Source organism: Elephantulus edwardii, unplaced genomic scaffold, assembly GCF_000299155.1.
Source record: "Elephantulus edwardii isolate Elephantulus edwardi_28Jun2011 unplaced genomic scaffold, EleEdw1.0 scaffold00085, whole genome shotgun sequence".
In the NCBI taxonomy this organism is placed as follows: Eukaryota; Metazoa; Chordata; class Mammalia; order Macroscelidea; family Macroscelididae; genus Elephantulus; species Elephantulus edwardii.
In genome coordinates this window covers 561548-576372 of record NW_006399835.1, presented here as the reverse complement: position 1 = coordinate 576372, position 14825 = coordinate 561548, and the positions used below count along the sequence as shown (strand labels likewise).

At 38.8% G+C, this 14825-nt stretch overlaps 1 pseudogene; it reads left to right on the top strand.

Annotated features, from left to right (window-relative positions):
- LOC102862571 overlaps positions 1–14380 on the top strand; it is an 84897-nt pseudogene extending 70517 nt beyond the window's left edge.
- The last annotated feature ends 445 nt before the right edge of the window (positions 14381–14825 follow it).

The following is a 14825-nucleotide window of genomic DNA, read 5'->3' as shown; positions in this document are numbered from 1 at the left end:
TGAAAACCTGCTGGAGAGTCTGCTGAGTACGTTCTGACTTGGTGGTACATAACAACAACATGAGTTGGCAAAGGCAGAGAGTTTGGGGGTGGCTCAGTGGCTAAAATGTTTGGCTGCTAACTGAAAGGTCAGCGGTCAAGCCCCTCCTCAGGAGACAGAAGTGTCAGTCTGCTTCTATAAAGATTGTGTAGCATACGTGATTGTTGTTGTTGCAGTTGGAACTGACTCATAGCTGGCCCCACAGCAGGTTTTTCAGAAACAGTGAATCCCATGGGAAGAAATTTCCTGTCTTTCTCCCATGGAGCTGCTGGTGGGTTCAAATCACATACCTTGGGGTTAGCAGCACTACTCCTTACCACTAAGCCAATAGAAGGGAGTTCTGGTGGCCTAGTGGCAAGAAGCTGTACTGCAAAATCCCAAAGGCACACAGTTCGAGGTCACCAGCAGCTCCTGGGGAGAATTATGGGTAATCTCCTCCTGTGACTCTGAAAGCCCAATGGAAGGTCAGCTATCAGTCAGTTCTGACTCTCTGGTACATAACACAACAAGAAGAAGCCAATAGAACCTCCATAAAGATTACAGTCTCGGAAATCCTACACAATGGTTCTACTCTGTCCGGTAGGGTTAAAATGAGCTGGAATCAACTAAACAGTAATAGATTATACTTTATATTAATATTTGTGAGTTTATTGGAAATATTTCAGGATATGGTTAGAGTGGTTAAGATTTTTAGTAATGTTCCAACAGGGGTCATAAAATTAGCCAAACACAACGAGCTCTACTCGATGAAGGGTTCTGAAATGAGCAATTGTTGCTCATCAAAATGTTGTTATGTGCCAGCGAGTTGCCTGCAATTCATAGCAATCCTATGCACAAGAGCTCTAAACCCCGTGCTGTCCTGAGCCAATCTCACTGACTCACCTGCCCCTATAGCCCCAGTCAATGAGTCAATTGATTTTATCCAGGGTCTTCCTCTTCTGTGCTGTCCCTCCATCTTTCCAAGTATGATAACCTTCCACAAAAACTGGCCCCTCCTGGCAACATGCCCAAAGTTTGTGAGACAGAGCTTCAAAATCCTTGCCTCCAGAGATCAACTTGGTTTTACCCTCTCTAGGAAAGACCCCTTTGTTCTCTTGGCAGTCCCCGGTATGTTCAACACTCTTCTCCAGCACTACAACTCAAAGGCACTAATTCTTCTTCTGTTATGCTTATTCATTGTCCAGTTCTGATGCATGGCAAGTAATTGTTAAGACCATGTCCTGGATCAAGTGGACCTTAGTCTCTAGACTGACATCTTTTCACTTCAGCACTCAAGCTTATTTATGATATGTAAGATTTTCTACTTTTTCACCTTTCACTTAAATATTTCTTTCTTTCAAACTCAATGCTTTAACTTCTAAGGGTGCAAACTGGAAATGAAGAATCTTACTTTCATTGTGCTCTAGAGCTCTCAGAAATATAGCAATAAAAACCACCAAATTAAGTTTATTTTTGGACAAAATTGGTTTGCTTCAAAAATGTATCTAACTCTTTAGAGTTTCTGGGAGAGGTCTTTGGTTCAAAGTCAGATAGCTGTAGACTGAACAAAATGAGAGACAAGCTGTGACATTAGTTTGTCATCTCACTTATAGCTTTGACATCCTTAGGGATTTTAGCTACAGTTTAAGAACAAGAATTCTAAGGCATTTTAAAATAGGAAATTGCAATTCTGTCTGTGACTATGTCTAAATTTTTCAGTGATTACTCTTGACTTTTTCTAATATGTTCAAGCTTGAAGTCAAATCAATAAAAGTATGAAAATTAGAGCAAAGATGATGGATCCAACCTGGAATCTTTTACTCAATTCTGAACATCACATTCTAAGAGGAAAAGAAAGAATATTGTATAAATTCATCGAACAAGCAACAGTACAGTGCTACCATATTGGGAAGACTACATGGAAGAATTGAGAATGTGCTTGACGCACATTTTTTCAGAGTGAACATTATTCTCATTAACAGTACAACTGGTGGCCTAGGGAGCTCTGGTGGCCTAGTGGCAAGAAGCTGTGCTGCAATCCTGACAGCACTAGTTCTAGGCCACCAGTAGCTCCATGGGAGATGGATGGGCAACTTCCTCCCCTGTGATTAATTACCTCTGAAAACCTGCCGGAGGGACAGCTATGGGTCAGTTCCAACTTTACAGTACACAACAACAACAACACTAGTGGACTAGTGGCAAGTAGCTATGCTGCAATCCTAAAAGCACGCAGTTCAAATCCATCAGCTGCTCCACTGGAGAAGGATGGACAATCTCCTTCCGTGTGATTTACTGTCTCTGAAAACCTGCTGGAAAGTCAGCTATTAGTCTGTTCTGACTCGACAGTACCCAACAACAAAAAGAAACTATTTTGATTGGAAGGGAAATACTTTTCCCTATGAGTATTTAAATATAAACTAGACTATTATTACCAAAGATGTCATAAAGGTAAGTTTAGAAGTATAGATTTGGCTAGATTGGTAAAGCCTGTTGCAAAGAGAAAATGTATATAAAAGAATAAAAAACAAGTATTCAACCATAACAATAAAAACACTTGGGGGACACCAAGGAAGATGTTTATGAAGGCCACAGGCATGATGAAAATCTATTGGTCATTGACTATGGACAGTCCTGAGGGCAGGAGTATCTTGGTCAAGATTACCAAATGCTAAAAGGAAGATAGAAAAGAAATTTTGAAAATAATTAAAATGTTGGGAATTTTAATATGGATTAAAGATCCTCCTGTTTTTCTCTCAACTTAACTTCAATATAAAAGAAAACAAACCAATAACGAATGCAAGAATAGCAATTTTCTCAAACAAAGTAACACAGTCCCTTCGGGGAAAACTGTAAACCTCTAACTCACCAGAATTCACCGAAAAGTAAATCACTGGAGAAGGCGACCTGGGATCATTTGAGTTTAGTTTAAAAAAAATCTGATAAGCTTTTTCATAAAACTCTCTCAGAAAAAGAAATAACCCAGTTTTACAGATACATGTCCAAGCTGATTAAGTATTTATGGGTATGACTGAAGAGGCAGCCTGAGAAAATGTGAATAGGGTATAATGCCATCTAGTGGCACTAAATGGTATGAGAATTATGGCTTCAAAGTCATTCTTGCTTTTTTGAATATGGGTAATGTTCAAATTAACGTACTGTGATGCCTATATTTTATGTGGAAATAAAATTGCCTATGGCTCATCGCATCCCTCACTGTGTTTTTATGGTATTCTACCATGAAAGTTACTTCTTTAGGTTATAACATAATGACTTCACAAAAATCATAGCTAAAATGGCTAGAAAACCAAAGGGACTTTTGGAAAGAGAACAAGAAAATGAAGTTTACTAATTTCACAGACTCAATCTTCTTAATTGTGTGTACAATGGAGAGGGTCTATGGAAATACAAATTAAAAAGTAAGAGCTGTATTGTCTGTATCTATTTCTCTCTCACATTCATACGCACTGCGTGGTCATTGGGTTAAAACTAACTCAGCGCTGAGCCCCCATGGGGCTTCTGAGGCTGTAAATCACACAGCCGGAGGTTGCCTATCTTTCTTCCATAATAGCTTTCCATGATAGCTAGTGAATTGGATCCTCCAAAGAGATACAACTGTTGGGTTAACAGAGCATCTACCTATGGACTACACTATCAGAGTTTAAGAGTTATAGCGAGTGCTGTGTCTAATTGACAACTCTCTACAGAGACCTCTCTTTCCTAGAAAGGTTCCTACAGATGAGCGATGAGGAGGTCAACTGGAGAGACTTGCCCTTTGGATCTTCAATAACTTGTTACCATAGTGCTATCAAAAGTGTTCCTGCCTAAAATCGACCAACCAACCCTTTTATAATTTGTCAAAAATTATTTATTTACTTATTGTTGTTGGATGATCTAGCTTTTAAAAAACTCATCTTTACTGATATGGGGCTGGGTGTGGATGATACATTTGAATGTAAATAAATACTTATTCGAAGGTTGGATCAAGAAGATAAAATTTAGCTGTGAGAGTCTCTGCAGAGCCAGTTAACCACGTTTTTAAAATTTAAATAAAAGTTTTATTTTATACTAGTTTACTTAAAAAAGTTTGTATACATTGTTTTTCACACTGGATCTTTCCCATTTCTTTTACCCACCACTCCATCTCTCCCATCAAATTGTGCAAACTTATGATTAACCCCCCTCAGACTACATCTGCCCCTCCTCAACCCTCTACTTCCCTCTTCTCCCCTCCCCTTGGATCCTCATACACGTTCTACAACAGTGGCCTTGTATAGTATTTGTCCTTATGAGACCGAGTTAGTTCACTCAGTGTAATGTTCTCCAGTCCCTCCCAAGTTAGGTAGTAATTTACTAAATCGTTGTTCCTGTGAGCTGCATAATATTCCACCATGTGAATGTAGAATAATTTCTCAACCCATTCCACTGTGGGTGGACATTTGGGCTGTTTTCACGTTTTTGTGACGGTGAAGAACACTGCTATGAACATTGGTGTACAGGTCTCTGTGACTCAGTTCTCATATTCTTGGGGTATATTCAAAGCAGTGGAATACCTGGGTCATATGGTATGTTCAGCTTTTTGAGGAAATGCCAAACTGTCTTCCAGAGTGGTTGTATCATTTTACAATACCACCACCAATGTTTAAGAGTTCCTATCTGCCACATCCTTTCCCATATTTATTCTTTTCTGTCCCGTTGGATTTTGCCATTGCTGCTGGAGTGAGATGGTATCTCATTGTGGTTTTGATTTGCATCTCTCTTATTGCCAGTGATTTGGAGCATTTATTTCTTCATGTGTCCATTAGCCATCCAAATACCTTCCTCCGTTAAAAGTCTTTCCATGTCTTTTACCCATTTTGTACTTTTATCAGTTTTTTTCTTGTGGATGCCCTGTAGGATTCTGTAAACTTTTGATATGAAACTCTTGTCTGAAGTGGTATTGCTAAATGGTTTTTTTCCTCATCAGTAGGTTTTCTTTTCATTCTGGAAAAAGTTTTTGATGTTCACAGAGATTTAACCTTTAGAAGGTCCCATTCATCACTTGTATTCTCTCCATACTGAACATTTATGGCTGTATTTGGTACTCTTTTTATACCATACCCTAGGCCTTCTAAGTTTGATCCCAGTTAGTCTCTGATGAACTTTATGGTTTGGGGCTTTACTTCCAGGTCTCTGTTCTCCCTTGAACTGAGTTTTGTGTATGGTGTGAGATGTGGATCCTGTTTCAGCTTTCTGCAGGTTTTCCCAGCACCATTTGTTGAAGAGGTTGTCATTTCCTCAATTTGAAAGTTTTTAGCTTTTTATCAAATATCAGTTGATCATAGAGATCTGGGTCCATTTCTGGGTTCTCAATTCTGTTTCATTGGTCTATATACCTGTCATTGTACCAGTACTATGCTGTTTTGGTTACTACCACTGTGCAATAGGATTTGAGGTTAAAGCGTGCTATGCCTCCCACTTCATTTTTGTTTTTCAGAAGCTCTTTGCTTATTTGGGTACCAAATAAACGTGTCAATTTCCCTTTCGATCTCCTTGAAAAATAAATTTGGTATCTGTATTGGGATTGCATTGAACATGTATTTTGCTTTTGATATGACAGTCATTTTCACAATATTGAATCTTTCTATCCATGAACAGGCATATTTTTCCACTTCTTTAGGTTTTTTTATTGTGTCTTGCAGAAATGTTCTGTAGTTTTCTTTTTATAAGTCTTTTGTGTCCCTAGTTAGGTTCACTCTCAAGTATCTGAGTTTCTGGTTAGCTAGTGTAACTGACATTGCTTTCTTGGTTTCCTTCCCTGAGTTCTTTTTTGTTATTGTATAGGAATCCCACTAATTTTTGGTCTCGTATCCTGCCACTCTAGTAAATTGGTCTACTAGCTCTAACAGGCTTTTTTGTTGCGTCCTTGGGGTTTTCTGTGTACACTATTATGTCAAATGCATAAAGCAATAGTTTAACCCTCTCTTTGCCAATCTGGATTCTTTTTATTTCTTCTTTTGCCATATTGCCCTAGCAAGCATTTTGAATGCAATATTGAATAGAAGTGGTGACAGTGGACATCCTTGTTTGGTCCCTATTCACAAGGAAAATGCTTTTAGTATTTCTCTATTAAGAAAGATATTGGCTCTTGGTTTTGCATATATACTTTTCACTATGTTGAGGAAATTCCCTTCTGTTACAATTTTGCTGATTGTCTTAATCAGGAAAGGGTGTTGGATTTTGTCAAATGCCTTTTCTGCATCAATTGCAAAGATCACATGATTCTTGTTTTTGCTTTGTTAATATGTCCAATTACATTGTTTTTCTTATGTTTAACCATCCTTTCATACCTTAAACCACTTTTTGAGCATGACAATATAACTTACTTTTTGGCAAAAGGTCTTATTTGTCATTTTTTAAATTAGTAGAGCATACCCAAGAATAAAGCCAGAGATAGTTCCTTAACTTTTAATCCACACACATTGAATTCCTCTCAAATAATTTTCATTATCTCTTACAAACAGAATTTTATAAATGTCACTTTTTAAACTACCTAAGGATTTTTGGACAAAAAGTTTATTTTTTTTTTAATGACTTGCTTTAAAAATAAAGTCCGAGGACACTTATTCATTCAACAGTTAACAGGCATTTATTGAACCTTTACTATACACCAGTCAATATTTTATTTCGCTACTCTCAAATATTAGTAAATATATTAACCACTTAAGAATTGTGTTATAATACGTTATTCAACAGGGAGGGGCCTGGGGTTCTCTGACAAGCTCCCATATAATAATATTCATGTAACTGAACGGTAGGTCACATTTTTACTAGTGAGTGTTTCAAGTTGAGTGAAGTATTGCTGTTGAGTCAGTATTGACTCAGACTGACCCGCCATTGAGTTTACAAGACTGTGAAAAAGCATGGGAGGAGATGTCCCATCTTTAGCCCCTGAGCCCCTGGTGGATTCATCCCACTAGAAAACAGCAATCTGTGGGTTTTGAAGCCCTTTGTTTGAACTCTGCCACCAGATCTCCCCAGTGAGGATGTAAGTACTGGAAAGAAACTGACGAACAATTTAGACATGGTCCCTGTTGTCATTATAATCAAGGGATCTGCAGTCACTATTCTTTGTGCCTCTATTTCTTCATTTGTAAAAAAAAGTCAATAGTTTGCTGGGAAAATTATATACAATAATGTATATCAAGTAGCTGCCAGGTGCCTAGCATAAATACTTTGTCACTGGAATTTTACTAGAATGTATATTTGCTTTTACATATGAAAGAAAATATTTCTCCTGACAATAATTTCTCTGCTTCTTTCAGTGTCACCTCAACTTCAATCTTCTCTTGTTTGATCAGTTTCTTGACCTTTTCCATTATACTAAAATTATCATTTCTTTCTGTAACCTGATTTGTCAGATGAAAAACTTCCTCTGGAGAGAAAGTTAGTGAAAGACACCATTGTCAGATCCAACATCTCTCATGATATGCTGTTCCCAGAGGCCTATTGGTGCCATGGTCATGTGGTCCATGGTAACTTGATACAGGATTACCTCTGGGCTACAGAGGATCTTCGACTGAAGTAGGGGAGGGGGGAAAGCATTAATTCTTCAATATGTTTTTTGGCTTCTGTCAGTAAAATTTTCTATAACTAGGGAGGGCAGTATAATGCTAATTAAACTGGAACAACTATGTATGGTGGTCTAGTTTATCAGAGTCATGAAAGACATTGCTAGTTACACGCTAAGACACATCTGTAATCTTTATGCTTCTATGATGAGTTCTTAGCTATCAATATCATGGACGGCTCTCAATTGCCAATGTATTAGCCACAGCTTCACACTGGGCTGGGAGCTTAAACCATAAGCTAGAACATTTCCTATCCTCATCCTAGACACTAGCCTGGATATGTCAAAGAATTAGGAAAGGCTCAGGAAAGACAATGGCTTTAGCTCGAGTATCTCATGGTTTACTGCTAATCCCTCCTCTAGACAAGCCTTTGACAGTGTGAGGAACTCAGAGATAATAAACTAATGGCCTGTGATACAGGTAATCCTGTATCAAGTCATCGTCAGTTATATCTTTTCATGAAGGAATTCTTTGGTATCTATGAATCACCCTATACCCCACAGGCAGTGGAATGACTCATGGACTCACCACATTGCTCTGGCTCTAGCACTTCCCTTACAGATCTGTGATGTGATGGGACTAGATTTTACAAAATCACTTTAGATGGCAATAACCATGTGAATAGTAACGAAACATTTCCCTTCTAGGCCCTGTCCAGAATACTAGTTCCCAGTACTGACTGCATCTTAGAATCATCTGGAGAGCATTAGTAAAAGATCTCTGCCCCAGCCCACTCCCAAACCTTGTAAATCTATACTGTGAATCAGAAACTATGTGGTGGAGTCAAGCTGCCTGTGTTTTACCAAGTCCTTTAGGTAGTTCTGATTCAGCTAAAGTTTTAAACTTCTTTTCAAGTACTCCTCACATGTCTAGTCAGTGACCTGACCATACACTATGAAGGTCAACAGAGAAAGCAAATTTCGTTGAAGCTTTCAACAGTAGTAAACTTGTTTTCTGGATATCCAGGGAGTTTTGTGCAGATCTTGGTTGGTAGTAGTATAACCTTTTTGGAAGGTTATGTGACAAAATTGTTCTTGTTCTATACCATGGAATTGTAAATGACACCTGGGAGGGGTGTTTAAAGGTAGTTAATAACTTGGATAAAGATTGCCCATCTTTCTCCTGCAGAGTAGCCTGAGGATTCGAACCATGTACCTTCAGAATTGTAGCACAGCTTCCTGCCACTAGGCCACCAGACCTCCTTCTATTTGACAAAATAGGTGTCCTCAGTTTGCAAAGCACTAGAGTTACAAAACATTGAAGTTATGACTATCTGGGTTTTGGAGTTTTACTTTCTAGTTTTTATATCTTATCATTAATAACATAAATACTACAGACAATCTTAAAATATATCCATAAGCTTGTGTATAAACTTTCCAACCTTCAATAATAAGATCAGATTTATAAAGACACTCATAATAAAAGGGAATAGTAATAAAAACTTTAAAGAGATATTCCACTTAGATCAGAACTGTTTTATGACAAAGTCATCTCAAAGGAAATCTCTTGGTCAGAGACTAATAGCATTATAAAACCGTATCCACGTAACCTAGCAATTTCCTGTCTAGGGATCTAGTCTGTTTAAGAGGAACTCTAGTAACAGAATGCATTAATGTTGCCCCTCTAACTCAAAGTTTAAAAGTTCAAATCCACCAGTTGTTCCATGAGAAAAAGATGAGCCATCTCCTCCTGGAAGGAATTACAGCCTCAGAAATCAGATCGAGGTTCAATAGAAGTGTGAATCAATTCAACAGCAGTGGTTTTTTTTTCCTGTTTATTCTATTAAAGTCCTTTTATATGCATAGAAATATATGTACACTGATGTATAATGTAGGGTAATTTCTAATTGTGAATAACGTTACACAAAATTAAAAAGGAGCTCTGGTGGTGTAGTCCATTGGGAGTTTCACTGCTAACCGAAAAGTGGGGCCTCTCTGAGGGTTCCAATCCACCAGCAGCTCTGCAGGAGAAAGATGGGCTTTCCCCTTCTTTGTGATTTATTGCCTCTAAAATCCCAATGAAAGGTCAGTTACGACTTGGTTCCAACACCAGGGCAATGAGGTGAGAAAGATGATGAGCTAAATGCTAGTCATCTTCATTGTGAAATTTTATAAAGTCATTAAAAATCTTTTGTAAGTCTCTATGTATAGGCCTACAAAGAGCCACACAAGAAGTTTGCACAGCTCATTAGTTAAAATTGACTATACCCTGGAGCCAAGCTGGCTGGGCTCAAATTCCACACCTACTATTCACTGACTGTGAATTTGGACAAATTACTGAACTTTATGTAATCTAGTTTAATAGCCCCAGAATTAATAGTGAATAATTATGTATAGAACAGTGCCTGGCATGTAGAATATGCTTTAGAAATAGTCATTAAACTAGAAAGTACATTGATAAACAAAAAGGTATAGAATAATTTGTGCATTGGAAATTTGTAATAGTGACTTACTTTAGAGAATAAAAACAGGACTAAAAGTAGAAAAAGAATCTTATTTTTAGAATTTAATAAAAATAACATCTGCAGTTTGAAAAACTAAAAAAGCAGCGTTAAAAATGGAAAAGTTAAAACATGAGTGGGAACCTGCACTGACAACTCAGAGGCCCTCTGCCTACAGAAGACAGCTGTGCCCTCATTGGTGGCTTTCCAGAATGCCTTGCTTTTGTTTTGGCGCTGTGCCCAGCTCAGAGTATAGGTATTTCTTGTTTTTAAAAATTTTACTTTATGCCACTTCACTTTTACATAAGACTTGCATTGTTGTTGTTGTCATGTGCCATCAAGTTACTTGTGACTCATAGCAACCCTATGTACAAGAGCCCTAAACCCTGCTCTATTCTGTGCCAAGCTTATTGTCTCTGACACACCTACTCCCATTACCCCAGTTACTGAATTTATCCATCTCATCGAGAGTCTTCCTCTCCTGTGCTGTGCCTCGACCCTCCCAAGCATGACATCCCTCTCCAAGGACTGTTTCCTCCTTGTAACATGTCCAAAATATGTCAGACAAAGCTTCAGAATCCTTGCCTCTAAGGAGCAGCCTGGCTTCACCCTCTCCAGGATGAACTTATTTGTTCTCCTAGCAGTCCATGGTATATTCAACACTCTTCTCCAACACCACAGCTCAAAGGCATCAATTCTCTATCATCTCTAGTCATTGTCCAGCTCTCTGTTCATAGCACACAATTGAAAAAACTATGGCCTGGATCAGGTGCACCTTAGTCTCCAGACTGACATTGTCTCTCCTCAGTACTCTGGGTTGGTCCATGACAACAGACTTTCCCAATGCAATTCATCTCTTGATTTCCTGGCTGTTGATACCAAGAGTATTGTTTGTGGAGCCAAGTAAACTAAAACTGTGAACAATCTCAGTTTCTTCACTGTCCATAATAGTGCTGCCAATTGGCCCAGTGGTAAGAATCTTTGCTTTTTTTTTTGGTTGTTTTTCACAAGACTTTTATTAGTTGTTGTTCTTAGTATTAGCACTGTAAGATGGAGGGGAAAAAAGAAAAGCACTAAGTGAATCTATCATTATGACCCAAGGAGCAGCTCAGCTGACAGCACTAAGATTCCTTTTTTTTTGAAAAACAAAAATTTTATTAATTTTAATGAACATTTACAGAGATTTTGGATTTTTATTCATTCATTGTTGCACTTTTTTTCTTTATGCCTCCCCGCCCCGTGCCCCGCAGTTTGCTCCTCTCTTTGAAAAGCAAAAGATAAACTTCTTCATTGGTATACAATCCCCACGAACCTAACCCTGCCCCCCCAAATGCACTCAACTATGCAACCTTAATTCTGGATTCCTGTGATAATCATAATATGCCATCATATATCACTTTTAAACTGTTTTCTGCCTCATCTGTTTCAATTCAGTATACATACTCTATCCAGTTTTTCTTAGTCTTACCCCAATCTTGATGTCAGTCACTTTCTACAACAGTGGCACCATGCAATATTTGTCCTTTTGTGACTGAGATATTTCACTCAGCATAATGTCCTCCAGGCTCACCCATTTTGAATAATATTGCATGAGTTCCTTGTTTTTCAATGCAATGTAGTATTCCATTGTGTGAATATACCACAGCTTCTCTATCCATTTGTTTGTTGATGGGCATGTAGGTTGTTTCAACTCTTTGCTAGTTTGAACAAAGCCGTGATAAACATGGGTGTGCATATATCTGCTTGGGTGGCAGTTATGGTCTCTTTAGGGTATATTCTCGGTAGTAGAACTGTTGGCTCAAATAGTATCTCTATTTGCAACTTTTTGAGAAAGCACCACACCACTTTCCACAGTGGTTGCACCATTTTACACTCTCACCAACAGTGAATCAGGGTGCCAGTTTCTCCACAACCTCACCAGCATTTGCTGCTTGCTGTTCTCTTAAAGTTTGCTGGTGTTACTGGGGTGAGATGACATCTCATAATTGTTTTGATTTGCATCTCTCTTAGAGCTAAGGATTTTGAACATTTCTTCATGTGCTTGTCTGAATGTCTTCTTTAGTGAAGTGTCTGTTCATATCCTTGCCCATTTTTCGATTGGATTATTCACCTTTATCTTGCCGTGGTTCTCAAGTATTTTATAAATTCTAGACATAAATCCCTTATCTGACATGTCATTACCAAATACTTTTTCCCAGTCTGCGCTTTCCCTTTTTACCCTTTTGGAGAAGTTTCTGGATGTGCATAGGGATTTGATTCTTAGAAGGTCCCATTCATCTATTTTATCTTCTCCTAGTTATAGAGTTTTCAGGATACTTAGAAGACTGTTTATGTTGTGGATTAGGACTACTAGGGTTCTTCCAAGTTTTTCTTTAATGAAGCTTATAGACACATAGATCAATGGAATAGAATTGAGAACCCGGAAATCAGCCCATCTACCTATGGTCAACTGACTTTTGACAAGGAGATGAAATCAATTAACTGGGGAAACGACAGCCTTCTTAACAAATGGTCTTGGAAAAATTGGAAAAATATCTGTAGATGACTCAAGCAGGATCCACACCTCACTCCATATACAAAAAACAACCCAAGGTGGATCATGGACCTAGGACTAAAACCAAGAATCTTTGTTTTCTTGATGTTGAGCTTCTATCCATATTGAAGGCTGCAGTTCTTGATCTTCTGCAGCAAGTGCATCAGGTCCTCCTCAGTTTCAGCATGAAGGGTTGTGTCATCTGCATAACACAGGTTGTTGATAAGTCTTCCTCAAATCTTGATGTCACATTCTTCCTTGTGCAGCCCTGCGTCCTGGATGCCACATTCCTCCTCACATAGTCCAGCTTCCCGGATGATCTGTTATGCATTTTGTATATAGATTGAAAAGTTATGGAGACAGAATACATTCCTTGAGGACACCCTTTCTGATTTTGAACCATGCAGTGTCTCCTTCCTCCTTCCTCTCTTCTGATGAGTGACACATGGTTCAAGTATAGGTTTTACCTAAGCACAGTTAAAAGACTTGCATTAGTAAAATTAAAATTCAGTTTGTTTTGAAGCAAATCCTTGAAGCAGTGAGAATGACTTCACCAGGCTCCTTCCCCAGGAAGCATCATGCCACCATAGCTTTGAACTATTTATGTGAGGACCGTATGTTACTGTTATTAGGTTTTAGGTGATACTTGGTACAATTTGGCAGACGATATTTTTAAAAATCCCTATAAATTAGAGTTCTACCAATAGCAAGAGTGGAGAGCAGACTCCTGAGAGCCCTGAGCTGCCCACCACCACCGTCACCACCACCATAATCATGAGCCGAGATCCAAGCAGCCGCCAGCCACTCTAGTCCTCAGTGCTGCCGACATCAAGCCCAGCACCACGGGCAGCACAGGGAGCAGCAGCCCCGGAGGTCTCACATCGGCAGCACCTGCCGGTGGGGACAAAACAGTCATCCCAACAAAGGTTTTGGGAACAATAAAATGGTTCAATGTAAGAAACAAACAGATATGGTTTATCAACAGGAAAGACACCAAGGAAGATGTCTTTTTACACCTGACCGCCCTACAGAAGAATAACCCCAGGCAGTGTAGGAGGAGATGGAGAGACCATGGATGTTGTTGAAGGAGAAAAGGGTGTGGAGACAGCCCTTGGTGGTGTTCCAGTGCAAGGCAGTAAACAGGCAGCAGGCCTATTTATAGGTAACCATACTAGACTTTCTCCACAATATAGGGGTCCTTTGCAGAACTACCAGCAGAATTACCAGAATAGTGAGACTGGGGAGAAGAATAAGGGATCAGAGAGTGCTCCTGAAGGCCAGGCCCAACAACAAGGACCTACCATATAGGCAATGGTTCCCACCTTATTCCATGCGGAGACCCTATAGGCGTGGACCCTAGTATTCCCAGCCTCTTGGGCAGGGAGAAGTGACAGAGGGTGTTCACAACCACGGTGCAGAAGAACAAGGTAGACCAGTGAGACAGAATATATACCACAATTTCACAGCGGCCCTCCTCGCCAAAAAAAGCCTAGAGAGAACGGCAGTGAAAAAGACAAGGAAAATCAAGATGAGACCCAAGGTCAGCAGCCACCTCAACGTTGATACTGTCGCAACTTCAATTACTAACACAGATGCCCAGAAAACCCTAAACCACAAGATGGCAAAGAGACAAATGCAGCCGATCCACCAGCTGAGAATTCATCCACTCATAGGCTGAACAGGGCAGAGCTGAGTAAAAGCTGTCTTACCATCTCCACCATCATCTGGTTTAGTCATCCAACAAGAAGAAATGAATATGGAAATTCCAGCAATAAGAAATGAACAGAAGATTGGAGTTGTAGACCTAAAGTGCTTGCTTTTTGCCCATTGACCAGATAGTTAGAACTATCTGCATTATCAATGCAGCATGGGGTTTTTATTATTTTTACCTAAAGACGTCTCTTTTTTGGTAATGATAAATTTGGTGTTTTTTTTTTTTTTTAATAAAAAGTCTGGTTTTTCTCAATACACCTTTAAAGGTTTTTTCAATTGTTTCATATCTGGTCAAGTTGAGATTTTTAAGAACCTCATTTTGTGATAAAAGTGTACAACTTGATTTTTTTAAAAAGTCAACAAAACTGCAAGCACCTGTTAATAAAGGTCATAAGTAATAATTTTAAAAATCCCTATAAATTAAAGTTAATTGTTTCTTCATACCTTCCACTATTTTGACTTATGAAAGCTTTCTTAGGAATACTTTACTGTTGGATATCAGGGGAAACTTGTC